The sequence below is a fragment of the Brienomyrus brachyistius genome, chromosome 12, assembly GCF_023856365.1.
Source record: "Brienomyrus brachyistius isolate T26 chromosome 12, BBRACH_0.4, whole genome shotgun sequence".
Classification (NCBI taxonomy): Eukaryota; Metazoa; Chordata; class Actinopteri; order Osteoglossiformes; family Mormyridae; genus Brienomyrus; species Brienomyrus brachyistius.
The window spans coordinates 21,387,599-21,403,910 of NC_064544.1; positions in this window are offsets into that span (position 1 = coordinate 21,387,599).

Sequence of the window (16,312 nt, forward strand, 5' to 3'; positions counted from 1 at the left end):
AGTAATCTCTGTTAGCACCTCCTCTACCTGTATGAAGAGTGCTTTGGCTTTGGGAATGTGCCATACTATGGTATTGCACCCAGAAAATCAGGTGTCTGTCTAGTAAAGAGGTAGTCATCAGCTAATACGTGAGGTGGCTTTGGCAGAAGCTGGGGGTCTGGAGGCTTGGAAAGAGCAACAGGTTCCTCATGGTTGGGGTCTGTGAGCTCGGGCAAGACTGAGACGACCTCACCTGGCTAAAATGAGGTAAATTGAAATTGGTCGCAGAGGGTCCAGAGCCTATCCTGGAAGCAATGGGCACGAGGCAGGGAACAACCCAGGATGGGGGGCCAGCCCATTGCATGACACACACACACCATTCACACACACATGCACTCCTATGGGCAATTTAGCAACTCCAATTAGCCTCAGCATTGTTTTTGGACCGTGGGGGGAAACCGGAGTACCCGGAGGAAACCCCACGATGATATGGGGAGAACATGCAAACTCTGCACACATGTGACCCAGGCGGACACTCAAACCTGGGACCCAGAGGTGTGAGGCAACAGTGCTAATCACTGCACCAATGACAGCTCTAAATTACAATAGTATTTTTATCATTTGTAATATTTTTAAATAATATTTTTCATTGTTTTATGAAGCATAATGGTCCTCTAAAATAAATAAACACTACAATAGCAGTGCAACGCACATAAATTATTTAAATTGGGAACCATGCCATCCAATAGTCGGTGATTGATTGTGCTATCTAGGGGCCCAAAGTAGGCCTGTTTTTGCACCCTAAGCCCACTTCCACAATAGCATTTTTACTGCTGTTTCAGGATGTTGCAGATAGTGGCCTGAGGAGGGAACACGTCTTCCAGGACCATGTAGCTCTGTTTGCAGAGAGTGCTGAGTACCTCTTGGGATGCTTAATTCTACCAAGGGCTGTCCCTGTGGAGCTTTGCAATAGTTTGGAGCCAGCACAGTGAGGCCATACCAGATGGTCTAATCGTGTACCACCATGTGTGCAGGTACTCTCCACCTTGGCCTTTTTGGCCACTGGCATATTTCAGAGGGGGGCATATCACAGGCACCTGAGTCATGTATGGACTAAATCAACAGGCCACACAATACATAAAAATTTCCCTAAACAGCGGAAGAACTGGACTAAGTCAAGATTGGAGTCCAATCTTTTGCTGCTCTGCCCAACATCATCGGCACAATACACTACACCTCCGTGTACATTAAGGCACCCTCTCTAGATCCATTTCTATATCTGAACCGCAAACAATGACACTCCTTAACTGTCCAACTCATCTGCAGCTCCCAGAGCCACCTTCTGAATGTGCTCTCCTGCTTCCCAGGAGGTACACACAGCTCCTGCATTTTACAAAATATTTCTGCGGCCACGCGCCTTGAACATGGAACTGCTGGAGAAGCACGATTCATTGGGAAACAACTTTGAGTAATCACAAATTCCAGCAAGAGTGGGCTTCTCTTCCGATAGTGAATTTAGAAGGATGGTGGATGTGTTTGACTATAGCAGTGATGAGCTGCTTTACAAAGTGAAGAAAGTGTGTATACAAAGAGCAGCTACGAAAGGGTGTTTTATTCTTGCAAAAACATTAGCGATCCTACAGGTGTGACGCCCGCTCCGTCCGCTCCTCGTGTGTGCCACGCCCCCTAATTACCCACGTGTGATTTCCTGATCGTGCCCAGTCGTGTCTTGTTTCCTGCTGCCTTGTTTCTTGTATTTAAGTTCCTGTTGTGTACTAATCCAGTGTCTGTCATTGATGTTTCCCGATGTCTGTTCTCGCCCTGTGTCCCTGCCTTCGTACCAAGAATAAACCCCGTTTTCCCGTATCCCGCTTGCCTGCCTGCTCCTTCCGCACGATCGCCGCTCTGCTCGCGATCGCTGCCGCCGTTCCCGTGACAGAATGACAGACCAACTCAACAAGGCACAGCAGCAGACCGAGAGCCAACGTCTCGGTCTGCTGCAAGAGGTACACTACTGGCTGAACCAGCCCGACGTCCAGGAGGACCCCGTCGCGCTGCAATTGGCCACCGACAGCTGCGATCTCCTGCTGGCGATGTCCCCATCGGAGGGCGGGCATCGTCTAGGAGAGGTGCGCTCCCACCTCAACCAGCTGGTTCAGCGCCTAACAGCGCGGAGGTTGGGGCTGGACGCACGGTGCGTCCCGGAGGTTGTTCCCCAGCCGTCCGTCCTGTCGGACGTGGAGCAGCCTCCCGCGGACACCGTGACAAAGAGGAAGAAGAAGAAGAAGCACGCGATCGCCCCTGCAATCGTTTTGGGAGCGTGCGCGCTCATCCCCGCTTCTCTCCTAACCGGGGAATTGGAGGACTCCCCGGCTGACCTCGACGTCATCACCGCAGCTAAGCTGCCTGCGCTGGCAGCTTCCCCAGTCCGGGGAGAGCACCCAGCCGCCGCTGAGCTGCTACCGCCCCTCGAGCGGTACTACTTCCGGCCCGAGCGGCTGGCCAACAAGGGGGCCCGCGCGGTGCGGGACGCTATCCCGCGTGTGCCCCGGGCACTTAAAGGGACCACGTCCGTCTTGCCCGCACGGGACCTACCGGTCCCGCCGCCTGCAGCCCCTGCTCAGCCCGAGCAGCCGCCTCCTGTGCCTGCAGCCCCTGCTCAGCCCGAGCAGCCGCCTCCTGTGCCTGCAGCCCCTGCTCAGCCCGAGCAGCCGCCTCCTGTGCCTGCAGCCCCTGCTCAGCCCGAGCAGGCGCCTCCTGTGCCTGCAGCCCCTGCTCAGCCCGAGCAGGCGCCTCCTGTGCCTGCAGCCCCTGCTCAGCCCGAGCAGGCGCCTCCTGTGCCTGCAGCCCCTGCTCAGCCCGAGCAGGCGCCTCCTGTGCCTGCAGAGGCGCCCCCTCTGCAGCCGCCTGCTGCAGCTCCCGGGCAGGCGCCCCCACTGCAGCCAGCTCCTGTTCCTGACCGCGCTCCAGTTCCTGCAGAGGCGCCCCCTCTGCAGCCGCCTGCTGCAGCTCCCGGGCAGGCGCCCCCTCTGCAGCCGCCTGCTGCAGCTCCCGGGCAGGCGCCCCCTCTGCAGCCGCCTGCTGCAGCTCCCGGGCAGGCGCCCCCACTGCAGCCAGCTCCTGTTCCTGACCGCGTTCCAGTTCCTGACCGCGCTCCAGTTCCTGCAGAGGCACCCCCTCTGCAGCCGCCTGCTGCAGCTCCCGGGCAGGCGCCCCCTCTGCAGCCGCCTGCTGCAGCTCCCGGGCAGGCGCCCCCACTGCAGCCAGCTCCTGTTCCTGACCGTGCTCCTGTTCCTGCAGAGGCGCCCCCTCTGCAGCCGCCTGCTGCAGCTCCTGTTCCTGCAGAGGCGCCCCCTCTGCAGCCGCCTGCTGCAGCTCCCGGGCAGGCGCCCCCACTGCAGCTACCTGCTGCAGCTCCCGGACAGGCGCCCCCACTGCAGCCAGCTCCTGTCCCTGGCCCCGCTCCTGTGACTCCTTTACCCTCACCCCGGCGACATCGACCCCGACCGGGGGTCGGTATGTCTGTGTCCCGCAGAGGGAGGGGACACAGACGTCGGACTGGGGTCCCTCCTGCCCTGCCCCCTGGCTCGCCCTCCCTCGCCTGCGCTCTGGCTCGGTTGGCGCCTGCGGGTCCTGGCCCTCCGGGTCGGCTGTCGCCTGCGGGTCCCCCTCCGGTGCCTCGTCGCCCTGCCTCGCTCTCCTCTCCGGGTCCTGGTCGGTCGCCTGGGGGTTCCCCGACGGCGGCTCCTCGGTTGCCTGCGGGGCCCCTACCTCCGGCCCTCCACCGGACGTCGCCGCCTGCTGCGGCTCCCCCCTCCTCCGGGCCTTCGCCGTGGGCCCCTCCTGCTCCCTCGTCCCCTTCCCCGGTGCTCCCTCCCTGGCCCCTCCGCAGGTCCCTCGCCCTGCCTCCTCGTCCCCTCCGGCTCCGGCCTCCCGGCCGCCTGCGGCCCCTCCGGCTGCCTCCCATCGCCCGCTGGGGCTCCCTCGGGCTCCCCTTCCTTCCTCCTTCTCTCCCTTCTTTCCTGTCCCTGTCCCGCCTGTCTTTGTTCCTCCTCCTGCCTTTGTCCCGCCGTCCTCTGTTCCTGGTCCCTTTGTTCCGCCCTGCTCTGTTCCTGGTTTCCCGTCGTTCACTCCCGCTCCTTTTGTTCCGCCTGTTCCCTCTGTTTCTCCCTTCCTGGTCTGTCTGTCGGCTTTTCCCGTCTTGTGTAGTGTCCTGTCCTGGCTCCTGCCTCTTTGTCAGTTTTGCCTGTCTGTCTTGTTCCCTGTTCCCCGTTGATTTTTTTATTTTTTATTTTTTTTTTTGCCCTTGTCTTTCAGGTTCTGGTTTCCCGGTCTCGTCCCGTCCTTCGCCTCCTCCCGGGCGCGCCCGGTGTAGCGCGCCTTTGGGGGGGGGTTCTGTGACGCCCGCTCCGTCCGCTCCTCGTGTGTGCCACGCCCCCTAATTACCCACGTGTGATTTCCTGATCGTGCCCAGTCGTGTCTTGTTTCCTGCTGCCTTGTTTCTTGTATTTAAGTTCCTGTTGTGTACTAATCCAGTGTCTGTCATTGATGTTTCCCGATGTCTGTTCTCGCCCTGTGTCCCTGCCTTCGTACCAAGAATAAACCCCGTTTTCCCGTATCCCGCTTGCCTGCCTGCTCCTTCCGCACGATCGCCGCTCTGCTCGCGATCGCTGCCGCCGTTCCCGTGACAACAGGCTACCTCAGCCAAATTCTATCATTTTTTTCTTTCTATAATCTTTGCCTATCTTTTCTTTTTAGGTTTGTAGGATAATCATAGCCTGCTGTGTCTTGCACAACATCGCCATCGAACCCTGTCAGTCACCACAAGAGGAACATGTCTGTCCCGACCCAGTCCTGGGATCCAACAATCACAAACATGATCACCCACCTGTACAATTTACACACTGGTGTTTACATGTTAAATGTGTCACGTTTGGGGGCGGCATGGTGGTGCAGTGGTTAGAACTGTTGCCTCACACCTCTGGGACCCGGGTTCGAGTCTCCGCCTGGGTCACATGTGTGTGGAGTTTGCATGTTCTCCCCATGTCGTCATGGGGTTTCCTCCGGGTACTCCAGTTTCCCCCCACAGTCCAAAAACATGCTGAGGCTAATTGGAGTCGCTAAATTGCCCATAGGTGTGCATGTGTGAGTGACTGGTGTGTGAGTGTGCCCTGCGATGGGCTGGCCCCCCATCCTGGGTTGTTCCCTGCCTCGTGCCCATTGCTTCCGGGATAGGCTCCGGACCCCCCGCGACCCAATAGGATAAGTGGTTTGGATAATGGATGGATGGATGGATGTGTCACGTTTTCCATCCATGGTTTAAATTGTATTAATTCTGCAAAACCAGTTTATCTTCTGATCCTAAGATATAAGATGGCGTAGAACGTAATAATAGCCCCGATGCGCTGGTCCAGCTTTGGTAATCCTGACCGATCTGTTCCTCTCCAGTGATCAATGTCTCTCTTCCAAATTTGGCAATATGTTTTGGTTTCAGGTTAAAGACCAAATCGTTTTTTTTTTTACTTCTTAGTTTCTGTGTGATTTCTGTATGCACACAGCCCTGCAGTCTCCTGCCTTTTATGAGGGTTTGTGGTGCATTTACCGATGCTAATTAAGAAAAACAGGCACATACTTTCAATTTACAAGAACAATGGGATTCATTATTTTAAGCACATTTGCGAGCAGACGATTTGCAAGCAGTTCTGCAGTCTAAGAACAGGAATCTGACATAGACTTTTCTTAGGACCTTCTTGGGAACAAATTTAAGAAAAAAATTATCGATGCATGAGGCGCATTGATCATAAATAACCAAAAAAACATCCTGGAATTTCTTTTTGTAAAAGTGGCAACATGATTTCTGGCAATCTTTTAAATGTTTTTGCTCCCATCTAAGTGAAATGCAATGGGGCATTAACACCCATATAGAGCTAACAGAAGTTGCTACCGGGCTGGTTATGGGATATGCTGCTATCTTTTTAAGGCCCATGCTAGCTCAGGCTCCAGCCCTGCCAGAGAGCTAACATTCTGCCTTCCCAAGGGCAGTGTCCATTGCCAAGCTGCAGTCATTTGGGGCTGAGCTTGGCCTGGTCACATGTGTCAGGCAGCCACCGGACACTCACTGTGGAACGCTACCCCCAGACTAGGCTTCGGGGATGCGTCCCGGTAACCTGCAAAGCCTGCCTGGGTTCAGGTGACTAATAAATTCATAGTCCATACCTATGGTTTAGCAATCTGTGCACATGGTTTACAAATCTGTACCCACCCAATTAACATTAGCTTCCCAGACGTTCTTGTTAGATGAACCTTGGAAGTCTCTGGAAACTTCCATTTACTGCACGAGTGATTGTCCAGTTATAAAGTGTCAAATATGGTGAAGACAATTTTGAGTCTGGCAGGTAACCAGATTGTCAAACCTTGGACAATAGGTGCCATTTCATGCACACGTGTGCGTAATCCCCACCACAGTCACAGTGTTAACATTCCCCACACCTGTGTGCACAGATTGCAAAAACATGAGATTGGATTGCAAAACCATGCAAAGGAATTGCTAAATTGGATTGCTCTCGGTCTGCAAAACTGGGTACAGAGTATGAGTTTATTTCTCACCTAAACTCAAGCGGGCTCTGTTGTAAACCTATTCTAGGAAGTTTGCTGTGAAGTTTGCATGTGAGGCCCTAGCAGGAAATCAGACTCCAGATGCTGTACTTCTGCGGATCACTGAACCACATTGACCTCTTGACCAGACTACGGTTACAATGACGTGAGAATCAGTGGCTTCTTTCAATGTCCCACAATGCCATGCTGCTCCAAAGCGTCACCTGAGGTTATATTAGTGTGAAGGAAGGTCAGTATATGCCTGTTCTATGGCATTATAACAGGAGCTGTTCTGGGCACATCCCGCTCAGCAGAGGCCCAGGGGAAATCCCAAGCCTCACTCAGGGGATTAAATATCCCAGCTGGCTTAGGAACATCTGAGAATCACCCTAGAATCTGGGATTTTGTACAGAGACGTCCGACCTGACTGACTTGCCATTGCAGTTGGCAAGAATAGTGCACATATCAGTTATTCATTGTCAGACATGTTACCATGGAGAACTCCAGCGCCAGGGAAATGGATCCGCTGAGAGCCCAGAGCCGTCCTGGCAGCCTGTTCTGGTGGTCTGCAAGCAGAGGGATGCACTGTTTACGGTAATCCAGCTGTTTGCTCACCAACACTGTGCTGGACTCACAGGGAGAAACTGCAGATGCAGCAGTAATGTTCTGGGTGTCATGAATAAAACATCATGAAGCTGCAATGGGACGAGTGAAGCATGCTGCCTTGAGGTCACTCTTTCCAAAGCCTGTCCCAGGTGCCTGAATGCAAGCTCCTTCCCAAGTCTGTCATTTAAGAAGCTGTCCTATTGGGCAGACTTGTTCAATTAAAATGTACATCTTGTTTAAAAGTGCTTTATAGATAAAGTTTGATTTGATTTGATTTTAAATGATTTTGGCAAGGGGGCAGCATGGTGGTGCAGTGGTTAGCACTGTTGCCTTACACCTCTGGGACCCGGGTTCGAGTCTCCGCCTGGGTCCCATGTGTGTGGAGTTTACATGTTCTCCCCATGTCGTCGTGGGGTTTCCTCCGGGTACTCCGGTTTCCCCCCACAGTCCAAAAACATGCTGAGGCTAATTGGAGTCGCTAAATTGCCCATAGGTGTGCATGTGTGAGTGAATGGTGTGTGAATGTGCCCTGCGATGGGCTGGCCCCCCGTCCTGGGTTGTTCCCTGCCTCGTGCCCATTGCTTCCGGGATAGGCTCCGGACCCCCCGCGACTCAATAGGATAAGCCCCACACTGGCAATTCAGCAAAAATTATTTTAGATTTTCTATAAACTGCTTCATTCTTACCAGAAACTACCATTCTTACCGTTTCCATTTCCGTTTGGTCTGGCTCTGGGTCACAGCACTCTAGGCTGAAACTACAAGGAACTGTGCGCAGAGAAGATTACTGGCTGCTAGCTCCTGTTGCTGGAAGTCCTGTACTCATCAAGAATGAGGAACAGGGCTAAGAAAATAATGTCTGACCCCTCATACCTTGGTCACTTCCTCTTTAGGATTCTCCATTCTTGCCAAAAGCTGAGAGTAAGATCCCTGAGTACAAGGAACAGCTTCTTCCTTCAGGCTATTGTGCTCACATGAGACTGGACCATTCCACACTTAGTCACCCACTGTACTGTACGGGCACAGTGCCATTCGGCACCCCCACACAGCCGACTCTGTGTGGAAGCAAGTTTGGAAACGTGACAAACATATTTGCACATCCCCCAAACTGTCTGTACCTCACATCTTGTCACCTCACCTTTATTTATATGCTCACTTGTTTATTTATTAATTGCCCATCTGCTCATTCTCCATTTCTCTATTTCTTGTTGTATCTGTGTATTCCTTTGTCTTGCCAGTATGTTCACATTGTATACCTGTATGTGCCACCACCAAAACTAATTCCATTTCCTTTTTTTCTAAAAGAATTCTGATTCAGATTTAGGGAAGCGTGCAGACGGAGAACATAATCACTAGCATCATGTTTCGTCGCCAGTTGACAGAATATTAAAAATGAGGAAATGCATAGCATAAAGTCTGCAAGGGGCTACGCAGCTATAGCAGTAAAACACTGAACTGTTTAATTAAATAATTAATAATTTTTGCATAGTTATATAAACTAGTGTCATCCGTGGTTAATGTCCTGTGTTTATAATTGATATTTAATCGTTTGAAATATGAAGATTGTAATTCGTTAATTTTTCTGTTTTATGTATTTGTTTGCTTGTATGTTTGTCTTTTGCGCTGCTTATCCCCTAGTTGTCCCATTCCCAGGAGGGGGCATCTGTCTGGCCGAATGGCAGAGTGTGGGCGGAGTTATGGGGGAGGGGGGATATGGTGACCCCTAGTCACCTTAGACGAAATTACAATTAACTGGAAAGACCAGTATTGTGCATGTTCTGTTCACTTTTCACCTTTGCATAAGCAGCCTGTTGGTAACCAATATGTAGACAAAATAATAGGTTGTGTGCGCATCTCCCAGCTGGCTTAGGAACATCTGTGAATCACCCTAGAATCTGTGATTTTGTACAGAGACGTCCGACCTGACTGACTTGCCATTGAAGTTGGCAAGAATGGTGCACATATCAGTTATTTATTGACAGACACGTTACCATGGATTCACCCAGAATGTGTGATCGCACATAAGGTATGCAGGATGCAGTTTTTTTCTTTTGGCCCACCCAACCGCAAATATCAAACTCTGCTTATGTAGCAAAGGAAGTGGATGATACCTGATCCATCCATCCATCCATTTTCCAAACCGCTTATCCTACTGGGTCGCGGGGCACCTGATAACCATTAAAGTTTTATGTCATTCTTTGAAATTATTCATTATCGCCCAATGTGAACTTTCAGGGACATTGTGAGATGTTTCCTGTAGCTGCACGATGCTGCCTTCATCTGTACTCAGTGGTAGCAGTAGCCACCGCTCAAAGCATGCATGTATGTGGTGAAACACGATGATCATGCTCACAGTGTACAGCTCAGGAAGTGTACAGCCCCGTGAGGCACCCCCACACAGCCGGCTCTGTGTGGAACCAAGAATGGAAACAAGACTTGAAGGTGACCACGGCACATATTACATCCTTCCCAGATTTATATGTCAAAATTCATGGGTTCAAAGCACCAACAGAGATGTTTCATGTGGGGGGTTCGAGTTGTGACAGGAAACTGTACTGAAAAGAATGTTATCTCACGTTCTCCCATCAGAAACCACATCAGGACTGAGCCACAACTGCAGGAAATCCCGGGCTGTCAGTGATAATGCAGCCACATCCCTGGAAGTCACAACAACAATCTTACATCCTGAGCCAGGCACAGCATCGTAACCTACATCCTGAGCCTGACACAGCATCATAACCTACATCCTGAGCCTGGCACAGCATCGTAACCTACATCCTGAGCCTGGCACAGCATCGTAACCTACATCCTGGGCCTGGCACAGCATCGTAACCTACATCCTGAGCCTGACACAGCATCATAACCTACATCCTGAGCCTGGCACAGCATCGTAACCTACATCCTGGGCCTGGCACAGCATCGTAACCTACATCCTGAGCCTGGCACAGCATCGTAACCTACATCCTGGGCCTGGCACAGCATCGTAACCTACATCCTGAGCCTGACACAGCATCATAACCTACATCCTGAGCCTGGCACAGCATCGTAACCTACATCCTGGGCCTGGCACAGCATCATAACCTACATCCTGAGCCTGACACAGCATCGTAACCTACATCCTGAGCCTGGCACAGCATCGTAACCTACATCCTGGGCCTGGCACAGCATCGTAACCTACATCCTGAGCCTGGCACTGCATCATAAACTACATCCTGGGCCTGGCACAGCATCGTAACCTACATCCTGAGCCTGGCACAGCATCGTAACCTACATCCTGAGCCTGGCACAGCATCATAACCTACATCCTGGGCCTGGCACAGCATCGTAACCTACATCCTGGGCCTGGCACAGCATCGTAACCTACATCCTGAGCCTGAAACAGCATCATAACCTACATCCTGGGCCTGGCACAGCATCATAACCCACTCAGCCACACGCTGCCCCCCACAGAGCAGAGGGTTCATCCTTAAATGCCCATCCATCCATTTTCCATACCCGCTTGTCCTATGCAGGGTCACAGAAATCGAGAGCCTAATCTGAGAACCTCTGACACAAGGCAGGGAATAACCCAGGATGGGGCACCAGGGTGGCATGTCAGAGGGCAGAGATTCACTCAGAAACATACTATCACTGAATTAATGGAAGAAGGTGGATGATGTACCATGGGAGGAGAGACGAGATAAAGATTTGGGTAAGTATGAGCTGTTTCTTCACAATTCCAATGCCCACGGGGAGAACATGGAAACTCCATAAACAGTGAGCTGGGGTGGAAATTCAAACCATGGTTCCAAAGATGTAAGGCAAAGATGATAACCACTGTACCACACATCCCTTCTCTAAATGAATCTGCAATTACAATTACCAATTTTGAATTACAGTTTTTAATTTCAACTTATTTTATCCCAGTATAGCTGTCACAAATCTTTTTACTTAAAGTCTATAATTTTGTAATAATAACAAAATAATAGTAAAAGAGCAAGTCTAAATTGTGGTAGCATTTACATAACTAGTTTCTAGTTTCTAATTTATATTTCTTCTCAACTTTTTAGTAATACATTGAAGATGCTTGTATATTTTATAATACAATTTTGATCAGTTATTTAACACAACTCAGCTTGTTGCTCATTTATTTAGTCTTATAATCCAAAAGTATAGTGGTAATTTATTCTGAGTTATACAGTTTACATAAATAGTCTACTGGTGAATTGGACACATATCTGTAGTTTGAGGTCCAGATGAAATTTGATGAAATTGCATTAGTTTTGTTGTCGAATTATTGGTGTAATAAACATGCTAGCATGCCGTTTTAGCCACCAAATCCTCGTTGATATCGCCACGCTGTCTGTGGGTCACTAGCTCCCCCTTGTGGACGTCCCGAACAGCTCCCCTTGCTTGGCTGCTCTTTTCCATTCTGATGTAGTCTTTGCTTGGATGGTACTCAACCCTATGCACTTCTTCATGGTTGAGTGGGCTGATCTCACAGATCTATTCAGTGTCTGTTTTGTTTCCATTCTTTTGGAAGTGCTCTCCCAATCTGTACTTTTAAATGACTTAATCCTTGACTGTCAGACCCCATTTATCTTTGCGTTTGGGATTTTGCCCGCGACTCACTCTCTCTACCAAGGAGCTGCGGAGGCAGGTACTTTTATTCTGAAATACTGAGCAGTGTTTGTTTGGGCACTAAGGATACTCAAAGCCAATGTGACGCTCATGCTAACGTTTTGCATATACGTCTATTTACACATTCCAACAAATGACAAATATACTAAACTATCTGGGTGCAATGTAACAGGGCAGACATTCACGCCGAAACTTACAATCACCGAGTTATGGGAATAAGGTGAAGGAGTTGGCACAAACCCACATGAGAGATCAGATAAAGCTTTAGAAAAGCATGAGCCGTTCATTGTAACACTTGAGTGCTGCCCCTCTCGCAATTCCAACCTTTATTCTAATTCTCTACTTTCCTTGGATCTATTAAGCTTTTGCAATTTCTCACCAGCCTGTAATGGCGCCGTCCGGCCAGCAGATGGCTACATTTGAATGCGCCTGAAAACGTCTTTTCTGAATCTGAAACAGCCCGAGAGGGTGAAAAATGCAGCTAGACAGTACCTGAATTTCATTTCTGTGTACTTTAATGTAATGCGATTGTATATGAATGGTTTAACAGTGTTAAAACTATCACGAATAATACTTATTGTTAGTTGATATTACCAAAATCGCTCCAATCACCGACATTCCCCTTTTCGAGTGTATAATCGCCGACACTCCAAAGTAATGCTGAAGAACGGCTTTTCTTACAGATATTTGAACGCCTGTATTTTTGAACTGCAGTTAAGTAATGTTTTTAATTGTAAAGCAGATCAACTGGCTGTTTGCTAGTTTTTTTAATCTATTATGGTATCTAATTTTATTTTCACATTCAGAATACTTTTATTATCCAGAGGGAAACTGTTTTTGGTGAAATGTTAAGCAAATGTTATTCATTTTAAAGCTAAACTTTAATTTGAATTACAGGAAACAAAGATGAAAATGTGTAACTGAAAGTGTAATCAGCGTAAGTAATACTTGTCGTGGTTAACAATGCACAGCCGGTCTACCAATCAAGATCTGAAAGTCTGATTGTGCACAAGACCCCAAAAGGGGAAATGTTTTCCTTGCATACAGATCACTGGCATAATAGATACCTTCCTGAAAGATAAAAGCAGGGGACTGAAACCCATTCAGCAAATTCTGAGCAGTGAGCCTGCACAGATTAAACGGCTCTGAGAGTCTGAGAAAACTTTGGGTAGCTTATACGAATGTTGCTCTTTATTGGCGCCGCCGTGCAGATCCCCATTTGCCGTCTTTTAACTCAACCATGAACCTCGACTGGCTCTTAGTGAGAACCAGATCCCTGGCGGTGCCGCACGCTTTCCATTTCGCTGCATTTTTTCTGACAGACAGAAGTTGTGTATACAGGATACTAGTATTTCCTCTCAGGCTCCAGCCTCAATTTGAAGGACTGTAAAAGACTGAACTGCTTCCAGCTCTGTGGGCTCAGAGCTGGCAGTTGCAAACAGCCCACACTCACAGACAGCTTTTGGTCAGACTTCATGCTACACGGACCCCCCCCCCCCCCCCTTCTCCCTCTCTTTCTCTCTCTCTACTTTCTTTTCACTTTCCAGGAGGACTTATCCAGATGCAACTTGCTATGTTATATTGAAAGGGGTTTCAAAGAACAAAAGCAGTTTTCATCCATCCATACATCTTCTAACGGCTTATTCCAGTCATATATGTATATATATGTGTGTGTATGTATGTATGTATGTGAATATATGTATGTGTGTGTGTGCTTGCAAGTTATTGGTACATTACAGTTTAACGTGAGATGGCTTGTTCAGTGCCAAATTAACGCTATTAAATACATTTAATGAATAATGCACAAGTTAAAGTTGTAGGCTATTACTGCTTTTACGGAGTGGTTGGTGCTGAGGACAATGTGTGTGATACACAATGCAGCGTTAGGGTTAGCTTGCTTTAGTAAAAATGGAGGCCCAGTACTATAGTCAAAATTAAAAATTACAAATTCAAAACACAGGCTGCATGCTTTTAGCCTTTGGAGTAACGTTGTCAGAAAAGCATTACTGTAAATGTAAGAATGTACAGTTGCTCCTGAGGGTAAAACACATTTTGAGTTTGGGTCCATTTTGGTTCCCAATTCCTATTATTTTCTGCATACATATACATGAAACATTCACATGTAAGTACTGCAATACCATTTGTGCTTCTGGCCCATGCTGTAAAGTTTGTAGTAGCTTGATTTTGAGTAGAGTTGATTTTATTTTGAAGAACTTAAACACATAAAATACTGCAGCACATCGAATTAATAAATTTTTAGTGCTTATTTTATGTTTTAAATGATATATTTCTTGTAATAAAATAAAAAGAGAGAATTCCACACACTAAGAACCCTTTACAAAAGACAATCAACTTATACCAATTACATTAAATACATAACTAGCAATACTAAACATAAAACAAATCTAACTAAGCCTCATCTACCAATCCCCTTCATGGCACCTCACTGGTACTACCTGATCACTGGTTGGGCCACAGGAGATAGATTAAGAGGTAAACCAACACTCCAAAATAAAAGTCCACTATAAAATCAAAGAATCTTTGCCCATAGTGGGGGAGGCTAGCCAGCTCCCTCACACCAGAATATGGAAAACATGGCTGTAAGCCAGTTCCAAGGACTGGAAAAAATGACCATCACAGGAAGGATGACAAGCAACACAACTATCAGATATCCAGAGGATTGCACAAACCTATTCCCTCAGTCAAAAGGCGTGATCGAACTCCTGAGCTGTTCCTATTGGTCTTCAGCATCACCTGAGGTGTGGAACCCTGTGGTGGTTCCTGGGCCAAAGCAGGAAGTGACCTGAGGAACTATTTCCAGCCAGACCAGTAGGAGCAAAGTGTTTTCTGTAGGGTTCGGATCAACATCACCTGTCATCCAGAAACTGCAGGTGTTAGCATACTGCTTGCAGGACAAACTGTCAATCAAGGCTCCCAAAGTAGCCATGCCAACATTCCCAATTCCCAGGGTAGCAGAAGAAACAAAGCTGTCACCATCCAACATCCACCAGCTGCCATGTCAGTCATTCTGCTACCATCGCCTGTCCCAGAAGTCTCCAGCCAGGGACTGTCATGAGTGCATGATGGGCCTGCATATTGGTAGGTCAGGGCTGTGCAAGAGAAGGCCAAATATCTAAAGCCAAACCTTCCAGAAAGATCTGGCTCTGGATCTAAGCCCTGCAGGGCAGCACCAAAGGGGGTTCTGTCAGCCTCAGTCCACCTGGGTTTATCTGACCTGGTTGCGCTGGTGGCTGTCGGTGTTGCAGCTTGTGGCCTGCAGGTGGGCCCGTATTTGGGTCATGTGAGTATGAGCTGGTAGGATGTCCTCCTCCACCTATGGGGCTAGAGTGAGTCTTCAGTAAAATGACTGAAGAGCCCTGGGCAAACTCTAATTATGTCCAGCTTAGTTCAACTTAACCAATATTACAAGGACTTTGTACGATCAGCTCAGCTACTAGACAAAGCCTTACCAAGATCTGTAGCTATAAGAATGCATTCAATCGTAGGTCATCCGCAAACTCTCTTCTAAGTACCAGTATGCTTACACTTTTACAGTATATTCCTCTGTTGGGGGGGGGGGTTACTCCTTACTACATTAAAGGGAAATTCCAGCGCAATTTAACAATCTCATGTTGTTTGCAAAGTAATAGAACAAGCGTTCTCGTGTTTCTTGGCGTGTGGATCACGGCCAGTACTTGGCAGTTTCATACAGTTCTCAAAGAGAATTTTTTTTACTATTATCTAGGCTACTGTTTACCTTTTTATAGGTTTAGAATCCAAAGGGATAAGACTACATTCTCTCTTAATGCATTCAGCGTTTACAGCGCTCATATTCCACAGGCTGAGTGCCCGGATTTGCCAAACATGTATTAAGTTGCTGTCAAATTAATAAGGTGAGGTTGTGTTTATTTACATAATCATACTAATACTCAAAAAATTAAAAACAGTGCCTACAAATTCCTGTCAGAGTCATGTTGGTTAGCACTGTTAAGTTGTTCCTGACACTTGATAGATTTCCCTGACAGAATTTGTTACCAGGCAATGACAGGCTTTGTCTTGAGGAGAAAAGGCTAATATTACAATATCCCTTTGAACAATACTTACTCACCACACCACTGATATTCCACCTTTCGATACCCCCAATGTGTTTTTTCCACTAATACCCCCACACAATAATGCAGGCATGTGGCTCACACTTGGGGGGAGAAGGGGGTGGTTATTTCCTCTCTTGAGTTTCCATGTTCCCTCCATACTTGTTCCTCTTTGTACATGCAGATAGGTGATCTTATGTTTCTAACTTGCCATAAAGTATGATGGCACGTGCCACTGTACGTGTTTGTGACACCCTGGTGTCCTGGCCAGGGTGTTCCCTGCCTTATATCTCATCTAATTTATTAAAATATCTTTGTAACATCGTATGTCTATCAGAATACTTATAATATTGACGCCTGATGCCGGTCATGACCTCAAGAAGAAAGTAGAATGTCCCAACTTGTGTTTTTTAATGTTGCAGA